The sequence below is a fragment of the Panthera onca genome, chromosome D3 (assembly GCF_046562875.1).
Source record: "Panthera onca isolate mPanOnc1 chromosome D3, mPanOnc1 haplotype 2, whole genome shotgun sequence".
NCBI lineage: Eukaryota > Metazoa > Chordata > Mammalia > Carnivora > Felidae > Panthera > Panthera onca.
This window is the reverse complement of record NC_138350.1, coordinates 6,223,622-6,249,723: the sequence shown is the minus strand read 5'-3', so window position 1 is coordinate 6,249,723 and position 26,102 is coordinate 6,223,622. Positions and strand designations below refer to the sequence as shown.

At 44.8% G+C, this 26,102-nt stretch overlaps 1 protein-coding gene and 1 pseudogene across 2 annotated transcripts in view; one reads left to right on the top strand and one right to left on the bottom strand.

Moving 5' to 3' along the window:
• MLXIP (MLX interacting protein) overlaps positions 1–26,102 on the top strand; it is a 58,331-nt gene that overhangs the window by 11,846 nt on the left and 20,383 nt on the right. The window lies entirely within an intron of this gene.
• LOC132665317 (adiponectin receptor protein 1 pseudogene) lies at positions 1,498–2,825 on the bottom strand (annotated as a pseudogene).

Sequence of the window (26,102 nt, the reverse complement as noted above, 5' to 3'; positions counted from 1 at the left end):
CCTCAGGGACTCCCAGGCTCTCCAGCTCACTTTGAGAACCACTGCTTAAAAATAAGTAAGATAGATGGATGAATGGATGAATTTGTGTTGAAGTAAATATACCGAAGTGTTATTTGTCGCATCCAGGTTGTGGGTTCATGGGTGTGCACCACATAACTTTTCAATTTTTCTATATATTTGAATTTTTTTCTGTTGTTTACAAAATGAGAAAAAATGTGTTTATTTAAAGAGTGACCACCATGACTTTATTCATGGGCAAATAAATACTTTTAAAAATATTGAAGACAACTTTTGGAATGAAATTCCAACATATGCTACAACATGCATGGGCCTTAAAAACGTTATCCTAGGAAGCAAGACACAAAGGACCACCTGTTGCGATCCCATTTATCTGAAATGTGCAGGTAAATTCATAAAACAGAGGAGTGGAGTAGTTGTTGCCATGGAGATGGAAGAATGGATCCTCACAGCTAATGGGTGTAAGGTTTTTGAAGGAGTAATGAGCATGTTCCAAAATTAGAGAATGATGATGTGATCATCAACTTGGTGAATGTACTAAAAACCAATGAACACATTTATTGTATTTTGTTTTTTAATTTTTAAGATTTTACTTTTAAATAATCTCTACACCCAACGTGGGACTTGAACTCGCTACCCCGAGATCACGAGTCTCACACTCCACCAACTCAGCCAGCCAGGCACCCCAGTGAACACTTTTATTTTTATTTGTTTGTTTACTTATTTTTTTGTTTGAATGCCAAGTGTCTTCTGTACTTTCTTTTATTATCACTATAGTCTTTGCATCAAGATACATAGCAATGATAGCAGGTTTCTTTTTAAAGCTTAGTATTAAGTATTAAATATCTTTCCCCATTTTAATTTTACATGACCGTGCCAAGGAAAAGAAAATTAAAAGTCAGGTTAAAAGAAAATTAAAAGTCATGGAAGCCTGAACACACTTCCATGATTATCCGGGCTATGTAAAAGTTGGTGGCTTTGTTCTTCCTGCTGTAAAAGCAGATCCAGGCCCTAGAAAGATGGGACCAGGTTCTAACTGTTTTTGAAAAGTGTGCTACAAAAATGGATGGCCTGTTATAAGCCAGATAACAAAATAAGGATGGGGGTAAGGAAGGGACATTTTCTTCTGGAAACAGGATTTCTGAAGAGTCCCAGTCCATCATTTTTTCCCAAAATGGTTGGAGGAGGGGTAAAACCTCAACATGAGCTTCGAAGTGCTGTCTCTGTGAGGGGACGGTCCCCCCCTTGCCAACGAGGGGGACTGCTGAGGCGGGGCATGTCTAATTTGGACCCTCCCCATCCTCCTCAGCTAGGGAAATGGGTAGTTTATCGCCCAGTGGGTATGGAAGTGGGCTGAAGCTTGGTTCGTACTGAATTCTCTAAGAGGTTTCTTCTAGAAACAGGCAACTAAGACTCTTCCTCTCGTGTCAACAAAGAAGTTATTTTTAAAAGCACTTGGGAAGTTCCTCCTCCACCCCTCAGGTGGGAAGGCTCAGAGAAAAGAGTCATCAGTACAGCCCCCCTCTAGGCCATAACGGAATTCTCGAAGGTTGGAGACCCCGTAGAAGTGGACAGAGGCTGCTGCCACCACCAGGACGTGGAAAATCTGATGAGACTGGAACCATATGTCACATTTTCCAGGAAAGGAGCATTCAGGAATTTGAGCAGCCTAGAGGCCAGCTCCGGTGACATACATCACGGCTGTGAAGAAGAAGCTGCCCGTCTGGCCCACTGTGGTGGCCTTGACAAAGCCCTGAGCAATAGTGAAGTGCATGGTGGCCACAACACCGCTCAAACCAAGTCCCGGGAACACTCCTGCTGTTGTCTGCCAGTGCTTAGGAGTGGCCGACCAGTCCTGCTGTGCCGCAATGATGGCAGGAATGCCCAGGACACAGATGATGGAGAGGTGGATGAGCCGTGGCTGTGGGGAGCAGTAGAAGGAGTAATAGAGCCAGGGGACAAAGCTGCCCATAATCAGTAGAGCAATCCCTGAATAACCCAGTTTGGAAAAAGTCTGAGCGACTTTCTCTGAATGACAATAGACGGCGTGAAAGAGCCAGGAGAAGCTGAGACAGAGCACTGCACCCAAAAAGAACATCCCACAAACCACCTTCTCTGGCAGAGGGGCCATGAAGTACATATTTGGTCTGAGCACGGTCAAGATTCCCAAAAAGAAAAACAGCACAAAACCAAGCAGATGGGTCCAGATGTTGCCAGTTTCCGTACAGATGCGGGAAACGCTCTTGAAGCAAACCCGGCAGGAGGGCACGGGTGGTCCATGGCCATGTAGCAAGTAGTCGTTGTCCTAGGCCGGGCTGGGACATACGGGATGACCCTCTAGCATCCCTCCCAGACCTTCTGCACAAACTCCTCTGCATCTTTTCCATGGCGTGGTCGGCTTGCAGGGGAAGGATCTATACCCGCTCCTCCTCCTCCTCCTGGGGTGCTGGGTGTGCTTGCTCTCCTTCAGTCTCGGCTGGGTTGACAGTTACTCGTTTGCCTTTTCTTCTAGCAGGGGTCCCAGTTCCGCCAGCTCCAGTGTGTCCATTTCCCTGTCACTGGCAGGAGCTGCATTGCCCTGTGCCACCCCAGAACCTTTGTGAGAAGACATCTGGCTGGTACCTCAATACCCTGCAGCTTCAGCCTGGGGAAAGGTTGGGGGGGGGGGGTGTCAGCCCCAGGGGACAGAGACCTCCCTGTAATGGTAAACAGGCCTGTGGACGGGCTCTGCTGGGGCCCACAGTCCCCCTCGCTACATCCTGTGGCCAAGCGGCCCCGTATCTTTGGCTACCCCCGTGAACACTCTTAAAGGGAAGATTTCATGGCATGGAGATTATGTCACAATAGAGCTGTCATTTAAACAAGTACTTAAAACGCTTCTGGTTTTCAACATTTTCTTTAGGAAGCCTGACTTGGGAAGCACTGGACTACATGCTCTTCAAGATCTAAATATGTCAGTGTCTAGAAATTTCATAATTTGCTATCTTCTGTCTCTTCTGTATATAGTTAATGAGAGAATGGTTGGGAAAATGGCCTGCCTCTCCAGCTTGCCCTCTAGCTTGCCAGATCACTGTCTCTGAGATTATCCTGTTAAGACCTTTTTTTCCTGTTAACATCGTATGAGTCAGGGACTACAAACGCAAATGCCCACAAGGGCCAGGAAGTGAATGAGCCATCTGTAACATGTATTTTCCTCATTTTGATAAAGTCATGGTTACAGAGAAATTTTTTTTATTGTGAAAAACCATGTAAACATAAAACTGCAATTGATGTGGCCTGAGTGATGGATGGAAAGGCCATAGGGAGTGGTGGAATGTTTGCTGGCTCTAAGGGTGGGCACCCGTCACTCAGCTTCAGGTGATTCTTGGTGTTTGGGAATGTGAGCCCAGTGTTAACGAGATTGGGCATATCTGAAGAATTGGAAGAAATCTGAACTAATATGTGAGCTCCACTTTTAAATTTTGCTTCAATTTATAGTTTAATGTCTGAGTTCAAGTATTAGTTATTCTGGGGAGATGGGTTTAGGCTAGGTTAAATCTAGTTTAAAAGTGAGTCTTGGATGAAGGATTGTGTTGTGCTGTTTGCCACAGGTCAGCTTCTGGCACAAGGAAAGTATTTTTAGTGTTCTAGCTCTTACTGTGTACTCTCTGCCCTGTGCTGTGTTTAAAGTCACAGGACCATAAAAATATAAATGAATATAAAATCTAAGACTGCCTGTTAAACCCCAGAGGTACAGATGCATCTAGTAGACAGTTAACTTTGAGTTAGGAGGAGCTTGGGCAATTATTTTAAATGATCTTATCTGGGAGATAGAGGATCGATTCTCCATTTTGTGAAATTCTTGGACTAGAAGTCATTCTTAGCTTTATAGTCTATCTCAGACTACACCCCTTAAATTCACCATACTTTGTTGGGGTGGGGCTGTTTTCATAGGGGGAGTCTGGAGGAGATGAAAGGGATAATTTAACTATAAGTTGATTTGGTTGTAGTTGAAATAAAATTATAACTTTAAGTTAGACTGAGGAGGCCTATCTCTGTACTTTTGTTTAAAGTTTCTAACCTACACATTTGACCTTACATTACGTGCCTCCTACTTCCCTTCCCCAGTATTAGTGTGTATATGTGCACGTGTGTGTGTGTATTTGAGGTGGTGAAGAAAAGAATAAACGCACCCCCTTTAGAACTTTCCCCCCAACGCACACATTCACACATGAAGGTACGGCTTGGGCAGCCATCTTGCCCCCTTGAGCCTGTTCCTGCTCTCAGATTTCCATCTATATTTGATCTGATCTATAAGGGTGTTGGCAAATAGCTTTATGGTTCTTAAATGCCAATCACTTCTGCTTCTAGGCCAGATTGAAATAGAATTTGTATTTATTAGAGGTGTAGTGCTTCTGCTGAGATACATTCCCTGAAAAGTTGGGGAGTTATTCTTTTAGGCTTAACACCTCACTTTTTGAAATTTGACTGTATTTCCAGGCCTCCTTCCAGGAAAAAAAATCCCACACCCAGAGATAACCACTGTCAATTCCCTAGTGTTTATCCTTCCAGACCTTGTGGGTTTTTTGTTTGTTTTTCTTTCTTTCTTCTTCTTTTTTTTTTTTTTTTGTCATGATGAGTATATATGTTTTTTCATTTAATAGATTATGAACACCTTTTTAGGCCCCAAAATATTCATCTGCAGTGTTTTTTAGTGGCTGAATGGTGTTTCATTGTGTGGATGTACTATTGTTTATTTAATCCCTTTTTCTTGGTTATTGAGAATATTTCATGGTATTTTTTGTGTAACTTTAAGGTGTTTCTGTGCCCTTGTTCTGTTCATCCCTATTACCGTACTGCAGGGTGGCTGCTTTCTCTGAAAATGCTCCCCCTCCCTCTCCTTCCTGACAGAAATAACCATCAACCCTGAGAATCTCTCAGCAGGACTCTTGAAAAAAAGAGGCAATTGGGATTGCCACATTAGGCACCCCACCTCTTTGTCACACCCTGCCAACCCTTGATAAGGGGTGTGTGGAGGAAGGAGGTGAGCAGGTACGCAGCTGAAAAGCACCCTTTGTTCTGTGCCCTGGGCTGCTGATAGGAATGCTCCCTGCATTTTCAGTGTGTCCCTACAGCCTGCAGAAGGGCAGGGAACTCAGTGGATGGTGTTTGACACACCCATCGGCAGCGTGCACACCTGAACTGAGGCCCCAGCTTGCCTGTCTGTGCTGTGCCTGCTGGTTGACAGACCCCCGAGGCTACGCTTTGCAGTGACGTGAGCAGGTGAATGCGGTCCCTTAGCTTTTTGTCGATCCGGACGCAAGGAGAGCATTGAGTGTTATGAAAGGTTATAATTCCAACTGTGAGTCTGCACCACATGTGATGGGGAGCTGTGTGGATGCATTTCCTTTGAATTACAAAAGAAAATACTGGTATGACTTGGTTCATGGAAGGAAGAGCTGATTCAACTCGCTGGAAAGCAATTGAAATACTTTCACATCAAGTCCAGAGATGATCTCTGCAGCTTTACATGTCGATTTGATCGGTTGTGGGGTTTCGGTGGTTCCATTTAGCCCACCCCTGTGCTGCTGGCTGAATGTGTGGTGGAGGGGCTGGTCGAAGACACGAGGACCTCGGTTATGTTTGAAAAACTGAATCAGTCATAAGACTCCCTCCCTTCAGCAGAAAGGGGAGGCTGCCCCTTGTGGCATCCGCATCCACCCTCCACGTTCTGGCTTAGAGCTCCAGGCCCTGGCCCCCAGCCTCCTTAGCACTCCCTCAAGCTGGTCCCCTATTCATTGGACAAGTCCTGAGCTTTGGAGTTCTTAACTTTTTCCCTCATGAGAGACCTTGGCGGAAGGCCCAGTTATCAATTCAGCCTCTCTCTTGTCCTTGACGTTGTCCTTGTGCGGTACCTGAGAACCAGCAGGCAGGTGGTGCTGGGGAAACTCACCTGTGGCATGCGTGTCTTCCTGCAGTTGCTTCTTTTTTTCTCTCTCTCTCTAAAGCATTTTATTAGAATCCTTTTGACAAGACCAAGTATTTGATTACAATAAAGAAGTCAAAGTGGTCTAAATGATATTTAAGTATCTCAAAATTTCTATGCACTTTTTTTTTCTCCAGTAAGTTGAAAGCTGCTCACAGATTAATGCAGGACAGCTAGATGAAGTTCCTAGGATTTGCTCGACACCAAATAGGACACATCCTCTCGTTAGCAAAATCCATAGGAGCCAGGGAGAAAGGACATGGCTCTTCACTCCTACAGTTGCTTCTTAGTGCAGCCTACCAGAGACCTCTTGATTACAGTTGAGCTGGCTTGGCCAGTATGTAGCCAGCTGCTTTTTGCCCCATAGCTTTGTTTGCTTATCTCTTTTTTTTTGTGCTTATTGCTGGCTCCTTGGAACTATGGGTGTGTTTGTACAATGCTTGAGATGATTGCTGCTGATTGGTAAAATATGGATGAAGTGAGCAGGGCTGGGTGTGGTGTGAAAAATACTATAATCTGCTGGTTCCACCCCAGCCCCCTCCAAGTTCTTTCCTGCAGAGAGAATCTCTTTCTGTTTCCTTCCCTAGAGGGTCCTGGGGTAGGAGCTTTCAGGCTCTTGTAAAGTGAGGGGCAGCCACTCGAGCCTGGTAGCTCTAACTGAGGTCTCGGGTATGCCGCCCTCCCAAATTGACTGGAACATTGACCCAACAGCACTATAGAAACACGATGTTTCAGCCCTTTGTTCTCTGTTGGCTGGGATCACTGGAAATATATCAGTAAGTGAGACTCAGCTATGTCCCAGGAGTTCCGACTCCTGGGTAGGAGATCCACGGCAGCAAAACAGCCAGCTCCAGTGATGTGTCATCTCTGAATGGCAGCTGGCCTGCCCCTGTTGCATCACAAGGGTTGGCTGCTGTTGGTTTGTGTGTGTACTTTTTTCCCCTCTTTTTTTGTGTGATGTCTTAAAGTCATGGGGACTAGGGGGCAGAAATTAGGAGGGGAGGGCAGGTTTTTCAGCTGGCTCTTGTTGGCCTGTTGCAGTCTCCTGACAAAGCCATCATTGTTTTGAATAAAGCACCAGTTGATTCAGTTTGAATCGCTTCAGTGCTCTGAGACTGGCCGCTTTTCTTCCACCTCAGCCACGTTCCTGGGGGGAGGCGGGAGGACTGCCTGGTCCAGAGGGGAGAAGCTGCTTGCCTTTGCCCTCTTGGCTCAGCAGCATCTTAGGCGATTAGCTAACCATTCCAGAATAGACAGCTTCCTCCTGGTCAGCGGGCATCCCAGGCCACTCCTGGGCCCCAGCCGAGTCACAGCCATCATGGCCTCCTGGCATGGAGCCTCCAGGAATTAGGCTGCTTGCCTGTGGCCTCAGCCTTACTTGGCACTCTCCTGCCTTGTGCAGGACACCACCTTCTCTACCCATCTGCTGTCACTGCTACCCGGCTGACCTTCAGGCTGCCCTTTTGGCCTGGCATCTGTCCCTGTCATGCATTAACTTCAAGCTACAAAGTTAATCTGAAGAGTGAATAATTCCTCTGGCTGGAGTCCCAAACATAGTCCGTCCAGACTGGGAGCAGGAACTCCGTGTTTGGGTTCTTTCTGCTGCTGACTTAAGTGGCACTGGCTCGCTTCTACCCCTCGTTTAGTTTCACATTTGTGAGGTCAGATTAGTCATATCCAGCTGTCTTTGTGGAAATGCCAGCCTTAGGGGTGTGGACAGCAGGAACTCACGTGGTAGTGGAGGTAACTCACCTCAGCGCTGAGAAGATCAGACTCCATTTCCTCATCAAGTCAGGAACTTAGTTTCTCTGCATAGGACCTGGTAGCTCTCCAAATGCAGTGTGGTTGCAGAGTGGCATTTGAAAAGCTTAGTACAAAAGCAGGGTATGACACAAATTTTTGTTAAAGACCTGGGCCCCAGACAGCCAAGTTAAAGTGCTTTTTCTCAAAGACGGAGGTGCAAAGCCAGGAGATTATAGGTGATGGACAGAGCCAGATAGAAAATGGTCTTGTCCACAGGGTTAGTTCTTACTCGGAGTTGGTCTTGGGAACCACCTACATGGTGCATTCTGAGGAGCACAGAAGAATCCGTCAGCGGATCTAAATTACTTCTTTAGTTCAGTCCTCTGAACGGCATTAAACTTGGGTAGCTATTAAAATACGTTTCCAAAAATACCTTAGTTATTTGCCCTTCTCTTAACGCATAGAGCTTCCTTTGATAATAAAGTAGTTTTCCAGATTGCCGTTGTTTATTTTGTTAATCATCTCTAACAAAATTAGCCGTTTTTAATCAAAAGTGGAAATCTCTCTCAAATACATAATAATCTTGACTGGCTTTCTTGAATGTACTGAGCATATAGCTTTCAATTATCTAGACACCTGTTTCCAAATACTATTTATTGTTTCATTATGGTCACTTCCTGATCTTCTTGTACAGCAAAGGTATATTTGCTTCTCTACTCAACCATCTTTGGCTCTCTTGTGAGTCAGTTTTCAGATCTTTAATCATCGTCTCCTCCGGGCTCTTGGCTGCTACCTGCTCTGCACTGGATTTGCCGCTTACCCTCCCTGTTTGTCTGGTGCCTCCCGTTTTCTGCTGGTTTGCGTAACTTGTTAAATGGAGTGTAAAATAAGAGTAATTAACTTAGTGAGGGTCTAGAGACTCCAAGTCAAGTACGCAGACTTTTATTAACTGTCTTGAATTATTTTTACTTCTGTATAACAAGCCCTGGAGGGTTGTGAGATAGTGCTGTGCATGTAAACTTTTTTTTACAGAATAACCTTAAGCCATTATTATCCATTTACATCACTGAAAGTTGTTGACAGATTAACTTGAGTGTATAATAGAAATTATCCGTGAAAAAGGGCAAAGATATTACACTCTTAATAAAATTACAATGTATTCTTATTTTTGAAATGTGTCCAAAAAAAAAAAAAAAAAAAAACCCCTCACAAAACTCCTAAATCAACATGGTAAACTCTGAATATTATTTTCTATTAATTATGAGATGGAAATTCCCTTTTTCCCTTTTTCAAAACAGAAATAGTTTTGTGGAGGTTCCTCTCCAGCTCTCCTCCTCATTGTATAGAAATACATAGTCACTGGCAGGGCGTCTGGGTGGCTCAGTCGTTTGAGCATCCAACTCTTGATTTCGGCTCAGGTCATGATCCGAGGGTCGTGGGAATGAGCCCCAAGTCAGGCTCCGTGCTGAGCGTGGTGCCTGCATGGGATTCTCCCTCTCTCTCTCTCTCTCTCTCTCTCTCTCCCTCCCTCCTTCCCTCCCTCTGCTCCTCCCCACCCCCCAAAACAATAAATAAATAAAAAATAAAAAGAAGGGCACCTGGGTGGCTCAGTCGGTTAAGTGTCTGACTTTGGCTCAGGTCGTGATCTTGTGGTTTGTGCGTTCAAGCCCCACGTCAGGCTCTGTGCTGACAGCTCAGAGCCTGGAGCCTGATGTGGATTCTATGTCTCCCTCTCTCTCTGACCTTCCCCCACTTGTTTTCTCTCTCTCTCTCTCCCTCAAAAATAAATAAACATTTTTAAAAAATTTTTAAAAATGTGTAGTCATTGTCAAATGGAGAATTCAGACATTTTAGAAGATAGGAAGAAAAGAGCGGAATCCTCTGAAACACTCTTTGTGGAGTTATATACCCTGTTATTTTGTTATTGTGCCTTTTTATTTTTTTTTCTGTACCCTTGTAGGTAAAAATAGACCCGCACTGTCATTTTCAGTCATCTTTTGAAGAGTGAAAGTTTTAAATTTTGATGAAGTCCAGTGTATCCATTTTTTTTTTTGTAGTTCATGCTTTTTGTGACCTATTTAAGAAATCTGTACCAAACCCAAGGTTTCCAAAGTTTTCTTATATTTTCTTCAAGAAGCTTTATAGTTTTAACTCTTACATATAGGACAGTGATCCATGGAGTTCGTTTTTGTTTATGGTGTGAGGAAAGGATTGAGATCCAATTTAAGTAGTACTATGGTGAATGTTCTTGTTCATTAGCAGTTCTCATTCCACTTCTTTAATTCTTTTATTAGGATAAAGTCTTAGAAGTAAAACTATAAGATAAACTATATACTGAACTCTTTGATATGTGTTACCAGACTGGATTTCAAAAGTTATACCAACTAGAAAAGACAACCCCCAGAATGGGAGAGAATGTTTGCAAACCCTGTATCTAATAATGGATGTGTTATCTAGAATATATCAAAAAAACTACAGCTCAGAAAGAGAAAGACAAACAACCTAATTAAACAGTGGGCAAAGGACTGGAATAGATATTTCTTCAAAGATACAGGGATGACCAATAAACACATGAGAACACACGAGGTTCCATACCATTAATCATTAGGGAAATGAAACTTGAAACAACCACAGAGATACTGCCTCACACCCACTAGGATGTGACCAGCGTTGGCAAGGATGTGGAGTGACTGGAACCCTCTGTACGTTTCTGGTGGGAATGTAAGATGGTGCAGCCACTGTGGAGATCACTCTAGTAGTCCTCAAAAAGTTAAACATACATGTACCATTTGCCCCATGAGTTGGCATTCCTAGGTGTCTATGCAAAAGAAATGAAAGCATCTGTCTGTACAAAACTTGTACACGAATGTTCATAGCAGCATTATTCAAAATAGCCCAAAGGTGCAAACAACCCAAATGCCCATCCGTGAATAAATAAACCAAATGTGATGGATCCATATGATGGAATATTGTTCAGCCATAAAAAGGAAGAAGATGTTTGCTGTCACATGGATGAGCCTTGAAAACATTACGCTAAGTTGAAACCAGTCACAAAAGAACACATATTATGTGATCCCATTTATATGAAATGTCACATTTAGAGATAGAAAGTGGGTTAATAGTTGTTCAGGATTGGGAGGTGATGACTGAGGGGATGGCATGTCTTTTTGAGGTGATGGGAACGTTGTAAAATTGATTGTGGTGATAGTTGCACAATTCTCTGCAATTAGACTAAAAATCATTGAATTGTACACTTTAAATGGGTGAATTGTGTGGTATGTGAATTACATCCCAACACAGCTGTTAGCGAAAAAGAAAGAAAAAGTTGCATCAGTCAGTATTCCCACCAGCAGTATATAAGAGACCCCACTCCCTACATCCTTTCCAAGTCTGGGTGTCCTTACTGTAATTTGAAAGTTTAATTTGACTCTACTGGGGTTTAATATGTAAACAATAAAATTCACCCTTTTACATGTACACTTCAACAGTTTCGACAAATGTATACACGTATATAACCACTGTAGTCAAGATACAGAACATTTCCATCAGCCCAGAAGGTTCCTTTGTACCTTTTCCAGGCATTCTTCCCGTCCCCCATCTGCTCTCTCACTGTAGATTAGCTTGGTCTTTCCTTGTGTTTTGTATAAATGGAATCATACAGTATGTACTGTTTTTGCTTGATTTCTTGTGCTCAGAATGTTTTTAAGATTCATCTGTGTTGCTGTATGTATCAATAGTTAATATTCTGTTGCTCGGATATACCACAGTTTGTTTTATCCATTCCCCTGTCGATAGACAGCTGGCTTGTCTTCATTTTGTTGTTTTCATCTTCATTGTGGATAAAGCTGCTCTGAATGTTCATGTACAAGTCTTGATTGGACATGTGTTTTCATTTCTCTTGGGTAAATGCTGGGTCATAGGTAAGGATATGTTTAATGTCATAAGAAGCTGCCAAACTATTTTCCAGAATGACTGTACTTTAAAAAAAAAAAAATCATGTACCATTATTACTGTGCTTTTAAAAATCTTCGTTAATCTGATAGGCAAAAAATGGTATCTCAGGTGTTTTAATTTTCATTTCTGTGCTCTCTAGTGAATGTATTGTTCCCTGAATTTGACCATTTATTTGGTATTTGAGAATTTCCTTTTAGTTCTTTTCTTTTTTAAGTTGGGAAGTGGGTCTTTCATTTTCCATTTTTTCCCAACATTTTTATGATTAAAAATTTTAACAGAGAAAATATGAAATAATGGTGCAGCCATCACGTTTATAGCCATCACCTGCAGTTGATATTTGTTAACTTTTGCCACCCTTGCTCTAGGTACCTGTCTCTCTTTTGTATGGTTCAGAAAAAAAGTTGGAGACATCGTGACATTTTATTCCTAAAAATATATTTACTTTCATAACCATTATGTCATTTTCATGCCAAAGAGAATAATCCTTTCACCTTTTCCCCTTGCCATTGACTTTCGGAAGTGACAGGGCCAGTTGTCTTGAAGAACGTCCCGCATTCTGTATTTGTTTTCTTGCGGTGGTGGCTAACATGTTTCTCTGTCCCCTGTATTTCCTGTAAACCATGCTGGGCCTAGAAGGCATTGATAACATTTAGGGTCAGCATTTTTGGTGGGTGTGCTTCACGGATAGTCACATCAGAGGTACATAATGTCAGCTTGTCCCACTGTTAATGATGCCAAATTTGATCATTTGGTTTAGATAACTGCCAGATCTTTTCATTGTAAAGATAATTATCTTTAATTAGATAGTTAATTAGTAGGTAGTTTGAGGAACTTAACCGATTTTTCACAATCTCTCCCTCCATTTGGCACTTACCTTCTAACTTTGTTTATTGATTTTTTGATTTTGAAGAGAGTTTTTACTTTTTAAAGCCAAACCACTAATAGTGGAAGACATATCCTTCACAAACTTCCTTGTTCTCAACCCTGCTCTCCCCTTCCTCTTCCTCTCTCTTTCTCTCTTGTCTTTCTCCTGCTCTACTTCAGAAATGAGGATGACAAACCAGCTCTTCCTCCCATTCTTTCATCTTTTTTGGGTGACAGATTCAGGAGATTGACCCTTAACACGGGCACAAACTGACTTCTCTGTAGCTCTCTGATCTTTATCCAGGGACTTGACTGCTGTGCCTGACCCCATCCCACTGGCAAGGGGGAGATTGGATCCTGAGATTTCCAGATAATCAGTGTTCTTACCTTCACTTCTTTGCTCATCAAAGCTAGGTATGGAGGACAGAGGGGACCAGAGCCAAACCGCTAATACTTTGAGAAAGACCTCTTTATTCCTTCTGCTAAAAAACCTTTTTCTCTACATCCTCTTTCCCTAGTTAATTCCTGCCCATCCTTGGGGCCTCAGCTCCGGCATCCTATCTGAGGAAGATGCCCTCGATCCACTGATGACATTGAGTGCCCCTTTCGCGTGTTTCCATACCCTGCACATGTGCCTTAGCTCCTCCAAAGCTGCCTTTCTCAGTTTGTGATGTCCTGACGTCATTATCACCCAGTTCTCAGTGCAGAGCCTGTCACATCACAGGCTCTTGGTACATGTTGCTGGGATATTTCTTTTCCTGGCCTGCACATGATTTCTGCCCTATGGTCCTGGTCGTGAAAACAAGCTGGAATTGCAGGCTTTTTTTTTTTTTTTTTTTTTTTTAATCAAAAGACATGCTTTATCTGTATCTTATAAATAATTGAAGGATTAAAACTCTTTGGCCATCCCCTCTTTAACTGTGCCAACTGCCTTAAGTCTGGCTTCTCCACATTCTAGAGTAATTATTTCTCCCTTAGTACCTTTCTTACTCTTTATTCTCGTAGGCCTATAGTATTGTGGACTTTGAGCTGAAACAGGCTTAGCATTCAGCTATACCACCAGATATACAAACCCACAGGCTGCCCACTTTCCCTGGAGCACTGCAGTGTTTAGAACATCAGTCTACTCTCTAGCCTAAGTGGTGCCTTATAAGGGACAGTGCTGTGAAGTGTGCCCCAGAGCTGATGTGAAGGAGGGGAATCAGCCCCCAGACAGCACTTCCTTGCTGAGGGAGCTTCTGGGTGTGTGTGTGCAAGTGATGGGAGGCTGTGAAGCCCCCCAGCTTCAGTTCCTGTTGAAGGGCTACTAGACTTTGCTGCTATGTAGATACTCTATGGTGGAGAGTGAACCAGCGCTAATAAAAGAGAAACACAGTTGTATCTGTGCCACCTGTACTGGTGGGAATCGATTGCATTTTCATTGAAGAACCGCGTATCTAATCTCTAAATGGCAGTTCTCTCCAGCTCTCAAGGACCTTTGCTCATCACGCACCCTAACAGTCAGGCTCTCTCTTTGTCTCCGGACTCCAGTTGCTGGGAGGCTTGGCTGCTGTGGCCTGGAGGCCTGTCGTTGTGCTTTTTCATAGCACAAAGAGTCAGAACGGTTCTGAACGTCAGAAAAAGGCATAAATCCATTTTATTGAGAACCTCCTATGTTCCAGACACTGTTAATCCATCTAAGTACCTCGCTTCATTTAATTCTTACCATAGCTCTGTGAAATAGGCTGTTTCTTCCCCCCAAAGAAAGAGACGTTCAGAAAGGCCAGATGTCTACCCAAGGCTGCAGAGCTGGCAGGCAGGAGGGGAACACAGTCTCTCTCCCGACTCCTGTGGCCAGTGGCGGATAACAGGTGATAATGACAGTGCTTCTCATTAGAAGGGCTGCTCTCGTTCTTGGGAGCGAGCCCATAGTGGGAGCCACACTGTGTTTCCGCCTGGCCTGAGATTCTGTTGGTAGATGAATTTTTGTGACTTGAATTTCTCACTGTGGCACCGTGGACGGGATCAGATTTCCTCAGTAAAATCTGGGATTTTGACTTAGGGAGAATAGATGTTACTCATCTTTATGCCAGGAAAGCGGATTGCGCTCCTGCAATAATAGAAAGACTCTGAAACTTGACAGGTAAAAAATCAGCATAAACGGTTGGCTTCAAGTTTCATTCATAGGAACTTCCCTCCCTACTCTTTTCCTTCCCTTCCTCCCAAACGCACACTGGCTCTCAGAGACCTGCGGGATGAGAAAACACAAAATCTCCTTGCCGTTTGGTTCAGTCTTTCGTGCCACAAGTTCCTCCCACCCGGCCGAGGTGTTGGCTTCATTTGGGAATGTGGAGGGGAAAAAAAATCAGTGTACCAAGGGTTTCGGTTTTGAGAAAATAAATATCCATCACTTACTTTTTCTTTTGACTTTTTCCTGCTCTGTAGTTTGTTAAATGATTTGTGCCTTAGATATGCTCATTTTATTTTTGTCCGTTTTCCCAGGAGGCCCTGAAGCAGAGGTAAATGAGAGATAAGTTACCCTGACCTTGATTTTTATAGCACCGTGGTAACTAAGGTGTGTTTATCCTCCCATGGAGCTATAAAAACACACTCTTCTTTTCAGGCGTTTGCAACGGCCGTTGAGATGGGAAATGCCTGTGCAGCAGGGTTCATACTGTATAAAGGTCTGAGGTTAAAACTGGGATATGATCCTGAACTGAAACTTCATCTTCTGCCACTGTCTTTAAGTTTGATTTCATGAATAACAAATTGTTGCTTTCGACAGAAAGGCCAGAGTGAAAATGAGCATATCGCGAAGAAAAAAATGTGGGTATTTTGAATGCTGATAAAGATGAAATACGTCCATACGTCTCAGGAGCCTGTTGGCAGAAGGGCTGTCTGTGCGTCCCGTAGTCAGGGCGGCTTGGAGATTTGCAGTGTTTCTGAAATAGACACCAGTCTGAGATTATCTCTCTTGCCTTCGTTTTCATGAGTGAGCCCTGGCTCTCCTGCCATCGCAGACTTCTTACTTGGGTGGCTGACAAGTTGATGAAAACGCATGCATGGGAGGAGGATAAGAAGAGGGAAAGATTTAGGGTGACAGCTGATTCTCAGTAGCAGATGGCGGGGAGATTGTCTTTAGCAGGGATAGGTAAAACACATTTCATTTTGGAATTTCTCTTATGTGAGGAGGGCTGTACAAAGTTTTTTTGTTTGTGGTTTTTATTTTTATTAAATTAAGTTTTATTTTAATAGTCAACAGAGTGTTGTATATAGTCTCAGGTATACAATATAGTGATTCAAGAATTCCATAGATCACCCAGTGCACGCCAGATAAGTGCACCCCATAATCCCTGTCACCTAGTTTTCCCATCCCCCCCCTTCCCCTCTGGTAACTTTATCAGTGTGTTCTCTGTAATTAGGAGTTTCTTTCTTGGTTTCTTTTCCTCTCTCTCTCTCTCTCTCTCTCTCTCTCTCTCTCTCTCCTTTCCCTTTGCTTGTTTGTTTTGTTTCTTAAATTCCACATATGAGTGAAATATATAGTATTTGTCTCTCTGACCAACTTATTTTACTTAGCATTATACCCTCCAGTCCATCCATGTTGCTGCCAATGGCAAGATTTCATTCTTTCTTATGGCTGAATAATAGTCCATTGTATACATATCTCACATCTTGTTTAAATTTTTATTTATTTATTTTTGAGAGAGAAAGAGAGAGGGCAGGAGCATGAGTGGGGAGGGGCAGAGGGAAAAGGAGAGAGAATCCCAAGCAGGCTCACACCCAGCGCAGAGCCCGATGAGGGGCTCGATCCCCACGATGGTGAGGTCATGACCTGAGCTGCGATCAAGAGTCAGATGCTTAACTAACTGAGCCACGCAGGCGCCCCTATGTTCCACATCTTTATCCATTCATGTGTCAGTGGACACATGGGCTGCTTCTATATCTTGGCTGTTGTAAACAGTGCTGCTATAAACCTAGGGGTACATGTATCCTTTTGAATTAGTGTTCTTGTATTCTTTGGATAAATAGTAGTGCAGTTGCTAGATCATAAGGTACCTCTGGTTTTTTAACTTTTTGAGGCACCTCCATACTGTTTTCCACAGTGGCTGCACCGGTTTGCATTCCCACCAGCAGTGCACTAGGGTTCCTTTTTCTCCACATCCTTGTCAACACCTGTTGCTTCTTGTGTTGTTTGTGCTTTTTAAAACAACATTTTTTTTTAATTTTAGAGAGTTGGGGAGTTGGGGAAGAGGGGCAGAGAGAGAGAATCTTAAGCAGGCTCCATGCTCAGTGTGGAGCCAGATGCGGGGTTTGATCCCACAACTCAGGGATCATGACCTGAGCTGAGATCAAGAGTTGGACACTCAACTGACTGAGCCACCCAGGCACCCCTATTGGTGCTTTTAATTTTTTTGTGTGTTGTTTTTGTGTTTTTTTAAATTTTTGTTCAGTTTGTGTTTTTTGTTTTTGGTTTGTTTGTTTGTAGATCTATTTAAAGGACATCTGGGTGGCTCAGTCAGTTAAGCGTCTGACTTCAGCTCAGGTCATGATCTCATAGGTCGTGATTTCGCGCCCCGTGTCAGGCTCTGTGCTGACAGCTCAGAGCCTGGATCCTGCTTCGGATTCTGTCTCCCTCTCTCTCTCTGCCCCTCCCTCGCTCATGATCGGTCTCTCTCTCCTTCAAAAATAAATAAACATTTTAAAAAAATTTTTTTAAGATTTTATTTAAATTCCACTAGTAGTTAAAATTCCACTGTAGTTAAATTCTACTGTAGTTAAATTCCACTGTAGTTAAAATACAGTGTAATAATAATTTCAGGTATACAGTATAGCGATTCAGCACTTCACACAACACCTGGTGCTCATCACAAGTGCCCTCCTTAATCTCCATCACATCAGCTATTTCCCCCATCCCTCCACCCACCTCCAAAAATCCTCCTCCAAAAAAAAGACAGAGATGTGTGGTTGTGGTCAGAGTGTTACAGATCCTTCTATTCGTTCTTTTGCTAAACAGTAGCTGGTGTTTCCCCAACACAACCCTACTGTGGGTGCCTCTCGTTTATAGTCTTTGGGGCCAGTGTCTCCCTTTCTGGGGACGGGTACAATCCTAGACCCATAGAACTGGCAGGAAGTTGGGATAAGCTAATTAAGTTCCGTCTCATCACAAAAAGGAAAAGTGAGCCTGGAGAGAAGAACTGACTTGGGCAGAGATGGCGTCCCACCTAAAGGCACGCTGTTTAGAACTCAGACCGCAGTGCAGGGTTCCGACTCCTGGTTTCGTTTAATTTGTAACATACTGTTCCTTTTCATCTAGCTGTGGTCTCTAAAATGAAGCCGACCTGGAAAAAGCTCGAATCGTTAATTTACGCAGCTGTGTTACCTGCTTTTACACTGGGGGAGGAGGGAGGTGGAATGGGGGACCAACAGACCGAGGACACGTGGACAGTGACGCATCTATGTGAGCGCCTGGAGCTCCCGCAAAGGAGAGCGTGATACAGACTGAAACACGGGGGACCCCTTGTGCGTCGGGCCCAGTCCGGAGCCCAGGGGAGCGCGGAGCGCAGGATGAGTGGGGCGAGGCCGGGGACCAGGGACTGTGGTAGTCCCGAGTGGGGCTCTCTGGGCAGGGGGGACGCTCTGGAGGTCGTTCGGCACATACTCGAGGGCCTGTTGCACGGTGGCACCGTGCGGGGAGAGGTATTGGTGAACAGAATGGATACGGCTACCCCCTCCCAGAAAGCGCACTCTGGTCGTGGAGACAGACAGTTGGCACACACGTCGGGTGGTGGCAGATCGTGGTGGGCACGGGGAGTCGGGAGAGGACACAGCTAACGATTTACACTGAGAGCGGTCCGGGAGGGCTCCTGCCGGGGGCCGATATCCTCAAGATGAAGGAGTTAGGTGGGTGATGAAGAGCTTGTTTACGCCAGGTGTGTGCAGCTGGGGGCCTCCACCTCGGTGAGCGCTTAGGGACTCTGTTCTACCCTATGAGCCGTGGGAACCCGTGTGGGCCTTTCGCGAGGGGAGAGGTGCGAGCAGACACCGTTGGTGAGGTCATCCTGGCGTGTGGGTAGGGGGAGGCAAGGGAGAGCGTGTGGGGTGTGGAGGGTTCGGGACAAGCCCCTCGGCCGCGAGGAGGAGGAAGAGCTTGCGAAGTGGGGAGCAGAGTAGGCTGGGCAGCGGTGAGGGCGTGGGGCGGGATGGGGGCCGATGTTGGAGGAAGCTCCGTCAGGGCAGGTCCGAAAGTGACTGGTTGATAGCGCAGAGGCCGTCCGCGTCCTCGGCACGAGCAGTTTTGTGGGCTTATCGAGGCAGAAGCCAGGATCCGTCAGTGTCCACTCTCCATCCTTCCACTTTCACACCTCACCCTATAGAAATAGCACCTCCCAGCTCCCTCTCCACCTCGCCTGTGCTCCGTACTGCTCGGTGCTCCTGACATAGCACACACGTGGCGCCTGTCTTTCCCCGGAGAATATAAGCTCCATGGGGCCAGGGACATCGTTTTGTTTGCTGCTCTATCGTTCGCGGCTAGAACAGTGTCAAATAAGCGGATCAGGATAGTTTCATGAAGAAAGTGGCGTCTCAGCCAGATTAATCTGGGTACAGTGTTCATGCTGTATAGCCCACGTGCAACCTGAAAAGGTTCTAATTCTTTTCATCAATTCATTTCTTTTGTTAAGCACCATTTTACACAACATTATAATAGGTGCTGTGTAGATTTAACTACCGGCTCCAGCTTCTGCCCCAGAAAAGTGAGGATTTGATAGATGCCCCCATACCTACTTAACCCTACTGTCACTACGACCCCAGTTATTGTCAAGGTCGAGGTTTGGGGTTTCAAATTCAATAGAGAGCAGATTCCATGGGTTTTCTTTAATTGTCAAACTGACTTAGGAAAGGAGCCAATGCTTTTAAAGCCTATTTATAGGTCTTGGCTACCTGGAGGGTGTTACCTTATCCTTTGAAATGCATCAGACAGCTTCAGATTTCGGTGCCTTTAAAGTGGGTTAGATAGCTGGCAGTGCCTTGAAAATGACTAATAATGGTCATAACAATAATAATAGTAACAGATTTATTTCTTGCCAGTCTTCATAGGAACTCAGAAACATCTGCGCATCTCTTTCTCTTACATTTGTGGTAGACAGTTTCTATCTAGAGTCCTGACTGCAGGTATGTACTCTGGCTGCAGACCTTTGTTAGTTTACTTCCTCTGTAAGCCAGATGTCTGTAAGGGGTGGAGTTTTTCATACTTTACATAAAAATCTTAACCTCGGTGAATGTTGGAACTTACTAATTACCTTTCTGCGTAGGTGGATGAAAGTGCTAGGAAACGGCAGGATTCTTTGAGGGTAGTTATTCCTGGTGCTGATACGGTAGAAGCTTCTGACTTGTGTCTGTGGCTTAGCCACTTTGATCAAGGTGAGGGCGGCCGTTACCATCGTAGCTACGGGGTTGAGGGGTGGGTGGCTAGGTTGAATGCAGTAAAATGTGGACGGTGTTTGTATTTGGGTGTGTGACTATGTGACTTGCCGATTCTAGCTTTCTAAATTTTCTTTTTACATTGTTTTAAAACGTTAGTAGAAGTATATGGTTAGAAATGTGAAGGACACAGATGAAGTAAATTATGGAATACTAGACGGCTTCAGATGTCTCTGACATTTTAAGTAGGGTAAGTGGCTTGAATAAGTGGAGAAACATATACTGGTCTGGGATGGAGATGACCCAACTGGAATGGTCAGCCCTGCCCGCGTTAATTTATTAAGCACGACTCTAATAAAAATACCAGAAGAGTTGTCTTTTGAGATTTGACAATGTGATTGTAACATTGGAACGTGGAAGAGCAAATAGGCAAGGATTCTAACAGTAAAACAAAAGTGATGGAGACCAACGTTACCTAGATAGCGTATTACAAATTTATAGTTACCAGATCAGTGTGATACTAGCACAGGATTGGACATGAATCAGTGACACGAGGCCCTAGAACAGACCCTGGTGTATATTATAATTTAAGATCTGTTAATGGAAATCTCATAAATTAGTTGGGGAAGGTGAAGCAATCAGATAGCTGGTTGGAATTTATTTTGGTGAGCTCTGTAAAGAAGTAAACGGACTCTTTTCCCCAGAAGAATCAGAGTTGAATGTAAAAAGTGAAACCATTAAAAACATATGCACAACACCAAAAGAAATAGTGTGTTCAGAAATAGCCCCAAGTACATATGTGGGAATGAGGTGTATGATGAAAATGGTATTAAAATTTTTTTTTTTTTAGAGCGAGAGAGCATGAGTGTGCACATGAGCAGGGGAGGAGTAGAGGGAGAGAGAGTCCCAAGCAGACTCCACACTCAGTGTGGATCCCGACATGGGTCTCAAATTCACGAACCATGAGATCGTGACCTGAGCTGAAATCAAGAGTCACATGCTTAAGCATCTGAGCCACCCAGGTGTCCCTGAAGAGGACATTTTAATCCAACAGGGAGGGACGCCTGGGTGGCTCAGTCGGTTAAGCGTCTGACTTGGGCTCAGGTCACGATCTCACAGTTTGTGAGTTCGAGCCCTGTGTCGGGCTCTGTGCTGACAGCTCAGAGCCTAAAGTCTGCTTCAGATTCTGTCTCCCTGTCTCTCTGCCCCTTCCCGGCTTGCGTGCTCACGCTCTCTTTCTCTCAAAAATAAACAAACGTTAAGAATATATATAAAACTATGTTGACACAATAAGATGTCTATAACATAAATGATAAATGAATTATAAAACAGTATTATCCAACATTTAAATATTACGTTTATTCATATATATGAAAATATGTGTATTACAAGGACTTAAGGGTCAACTACGAAGTTGGGGATAATAGTTCACAAGACTGCCCTCGCTTCTCACACCAATTATAAGTTGGAGGAGTTCCCGGAAACCACCTTCAGGTTGAATAATTCTATAGAAGGACTCCCAGAACTCACTGAAAACCGTTCCACTCTTCATTACGGTGTATTACAGGGAAAAGCTTCTAATTGAGTTAGCCAAGGGAAGGAAGGGGTGCACAGGGCAGAGTCGAAGAGGTGTTCAAAGGTGGTGCCCTTGGTTGTCCTCTTCTGGTGGCGTGACCTCCTTCCCACCACAGTGTGTGACATTGCACGCAGAGAGCACTGCCAGGCAGGGAAGCTCACCTGAGTCGCTGGCGGTCGCAGTTTTACTTGATGACATTCTGCCTGTGTGGCCACTTTCTGGTCTCCAGCCCCTCCTGGAGATCTAGCTGATGCCTTTAGTTATCAGTTCCTCTGGAGATTGGAACTGATACTGTTTGGTCCAGAGCGCTAGAGTGAATCAGACTGTGTGAGATTCTCCTCTGACCAACGCCCCCAGGCAAACAAAGACACTACTATCAGGCAGGACATTCCAGGGGCGTAGAGGTCACTTCCTAGGAGCTTGAGGGCAAAGGCCAGACTTCTCTTTGGATAGGTTATTTCTTCACTACACAATATTACCACCAAAATTTAGACGACAGTTATTTCTAGGTGGTGGAATTGCAGGTGACTTTGCTTTTGTTTTGTACTGTTTTGTATTGTTTGAATTTTCTTTGAGTGTGGGTGTATAATTTATTTTAAAATCAGTAAGACTAAAAAAGCTAAAAAAGAGATTAAAGGAAACAATCTCTGGATGGGGTAGACGGGCAGGCAGGGAAGCTAAAAGAAATTTTAAAGGAAGACCGGTAGATAGGACTACACAAATGGATAACCTGCTTATTTGAAGATATGCTATATAAAGAAGTAAAACTCAAAAACTTAAGGTAAACGTTTGCGGAAACATCACAAATCAATGTTATGGTGTTACCAACATAAAATAGCAAGAGAAAGACGATGGACATTTCAACGGGTGGCGAAAACGGAGTAAGATTTGTAGTCTCGGTAACACTGATATGCCAAAGTCAGTTTCCCGGTGGTGAGATTGTGTCCCAGCCGCAGAGAATGCCGCCCCTGGGGAAAGCTGGGTGAAGTATCCAGGGGACTGTTTGTGCTAGTTTTTGTAACTTCCTGTGAGTCTATAATTATTTCAAAATAAAAAGTTTTTTAAAAGGTGAAGGGCACAGACAGCTCCTACAGTATAAGAGACACATACATGGCTAATGCACAGATTTTTTTTTTTTTAAGTATTAAAGTTTATTAACAAATGGTGCAAACTGAAGTGATACACCACTTTTTCTTGTTCTAAGTCTGGCCCTGTACCTGGTCCAGAGGAATCAGAACACCCTGGGATCTGGATCTAAGTTTAGTCTCTTGGCAAATAAACATACGAATCTGGCTTTAAATTTTTAAAAAATGTTTTAACATTTATTTATCTTTGAGAGATGGAGCATGAGTGGGGGAGGGACAGAGAGAGAAGGAGACACCAAATCCAAAGCAGGCTCTAGGCTCTGAGCTGCCAGCACAAAGTCCAGCGTGGGGCTCAAACCCACAAACCGTGAAATCACGACCTGAGCCGAAGTCAGATGCTCAACTGACTGAGCCACCAGGTGCCCCATGAATCTGGCTTTAGGTGATGCCCTGCCCAGCATCCCTGCTCCTCCTGCCTGAAAGTCCAGTTATGGCTACAATCTGACGGGCAACAACAGGTTTAAAAACCCAGCGACATGGCCCGGAACTGACTGCTGTGCAGCAACGTGCCCCAGCATTGGCTGCTACTTCCTCTGCCCTTTCGTGCCTGCCTGTAATCCTCCCTGTGAGGTGGACACCGTCACCATTTTAGAGAAGGTGGAGCTTGGACGGCTCATGTGACTTGTCCAGAAGTGGAAACTACTCTCCTTGCCTTGTTGGCTTGGAAATGGTATAAGCTCGGCGGTGTGTGTCCCCTGGTGGAAGGCCAGGACACAGGTCACCAGCATTTACAGACGGGGTGAAGAAGTCACCACTGCAGCTACTCTGATTTTGCCTGGTTTCACCTCCTTCAACTGGCTTTAATTTTTGATGGTCATGGAAATGATTACTCCCTGCTTTTTTACACAAAACCAATACAAGCCCTCACAAGGATGCGACCACAAGCATGTCATGCATGAGGGCAGATGCACCCGTATACACAGTGTGCTCTCTCTCACAACCACACACACACCTCACACACCACATACGCCAGCATACACACACACACACACACACACACACACACACTCTCGCTCACCTTGTCAGTAGGACAAGACCTGAGACAAGGACCTCAGGAGTCCATATTCCTGCTTTCCCTCCGTTGCCCTCAGAGTCCGCTTCTCCAACAGGACTTTCTTTGAATGTAAAAAATAAAATAGACCCCAAGCGAGCCATGAGGAGGATGAATTGCTGGCGTAGGAGAGAGGACCCGTGTTTAGGCGTGAGAGCAGGGCCTGGCAACCTCACTGAGCTGCCTTCGGGAGGAGGCTCTGCTTGGGCCGGAGGCCCAGGGCGGAGGCCCGCAGTTGGGCGAGTCCGTTAGACACAATGCCCTCCTCCTGCGGTGCCTGTCGCTGTGCCTGCTCCCCACGCCTTGGCTCCTCAATGAACCTTTGTCTGTCGGGAGCCTGTTAGTTTTGGCTCCTGGCAGCCTGTGGAACCAGGCCCAGATCCTAGGAAAGCCAATAGAGACCGCTCTTTTGAAGAAAAAGAGTCAGAGTCCTGGAAGAGAGACCGGTCTGAGCATTGCGCATCTACTCACTCATTAAAGAAACCACTTAATGAGCATTATCCTCGTATTTGAGTCTAGTTCACAAAATTGACTTGCACCAAATCTTCTATCTGCTCATGTGATTAATTGCCTTCCCTGATTAACTAGAAACCCTATAAGTCTTTCACTGTACCTGGTCTCTTTGCCTTATTTTGAAAAAAAAAAAAAAAAAAGTAATAATAAATATATATATATATTCTTGTATTTAAGCAGTATAAACTAGTAAACAGTGAAAACGAGGTTGCCAACTGAACCCGTTAACTCTCCAGTTGAGCTCTCTAAAGGGAAATCACTGTTTCACTGTTACTTGTTTCTTGTGTGTCTTTCTGAGATTGACAGTCTGTCTCCTCTCCCCCCTCCCGCATCTCTCTGTTATAAAAACACATGGTTGCCACGCTGTCCATCTTGCACCTTAGTTTTCTTCTCACTTAATACAGCTTGTAGACCTTGCCTGTCAATCAGCGCATAAAACGTGGGTTTGTGTGTTTTTTAAGTGCCCCATAGTGTCCCTCTGTGTGCATCCAGCAGTCGCTAAAGCAGGTCCCTTTGATGAATGTGTAGGTCGTTTCCAGCCTTTTTCTGCCACATCAGCACTGCTGTTTGATGTCTTTCCATGTGTGTCCTTGTACACGTGTGCACTTGAGTCTGTAGAATCCATTCCTGGCGGTGGACTTGTGGGCCAAAGTAGTGTGCATTGAAAGTGTCAATGGACAGTTGTCCGCTTGCCCCCCCAGCAAAGTTCACATTGTTTTTGCCCATCGTTGTGTCCGCAGCGCCAGCTGAACGATCGGACCCCTCTCCCCTGCCAGAGTGCTGAACTGTTTGGGAAGTAAAGCAGTTGGTCCACAGCAGCACTAGTCACGACAGCCGAAAGGTGAAACAGCAAACAAAGGGGGTCTGTCCATCCAGCAGAGTGCGATTCGGCCGTGGAAAAGAATGAAACACTAGCACGTGGTACAACGCGGATGACCCTTGAAACCGGGGTGCTTAGGGAAGGAAGCCACACACAAATGGCCTCAGAAAGTAGATGAGTGGTGGCCAGGGCAAGGGGAGGAGGACATGGGGAGTGACTGCTCCACGGGTACAGGGTTTCCTTTTGGGGCGATGAAAACCGTTCCGAAACTAGGTGGCAGTAATGGGTGCACAGCATTGTGGATGTGCTTAATGCTACTGAATTGTACGCTGTAAGCAAATGGTTAAAATGGTCAATTTTATGCTAGATGTGCTTTACCGCAATAAAAAAGTCAATAGATAGCAGCCAGAATATTACTTTTATTGTTGATCAAGCTGAGCGTATGGCTTACAAGTGAGCCCCAGACTGCCTTTCCAGGTGGTCCTGGGCCTAGGACAGGCCCCAGCCCCGCCCTGGGCTCTGGAGGAGCAGAGCAGGATGAATGGCAGCTTGCTCCCAAGAGGAGAGGAGGGGAGGGGCCTGGACCACCCACTCCAGTTCCTCGTTCTCCGCTCACTGCGCTCACTGCCGACACACACACACGTCACATAGCCGGGTGGGAGTGAGGGGGAGGCAGGCCTAGCGCCGTTTTGCTAGTGAGCATCCAAGAAGCATTTCTAGGAATGGCAAAGAAGTGCTGGCCCCACAACAGGCAAGTATGGTTCAGTGAACAAACGCATGGGCCCCACTCCTCTTCTGGGGCCTGTAGTGACAGGCCCTGGAGCCCTCTGCCTGCTTTCTTTTGGAGAGAATGGGCCAACCGGGCATTAGAAGTTAATCCTACCTGGGATGGACAGAATCCAAAAATCCCCTCCTGGTCCCGTCCACCGCTGTTCTTTATTTCAGCTCCAATTTGTGCAAAGCTTCCGTTCCCAAGCGGTCTCTTGCCAGACCGCTGAAGAATTCAGAGTTTGCTAGTCCATCCAACAGCAGTTTTGAGGGAGACCTTTGTCGTA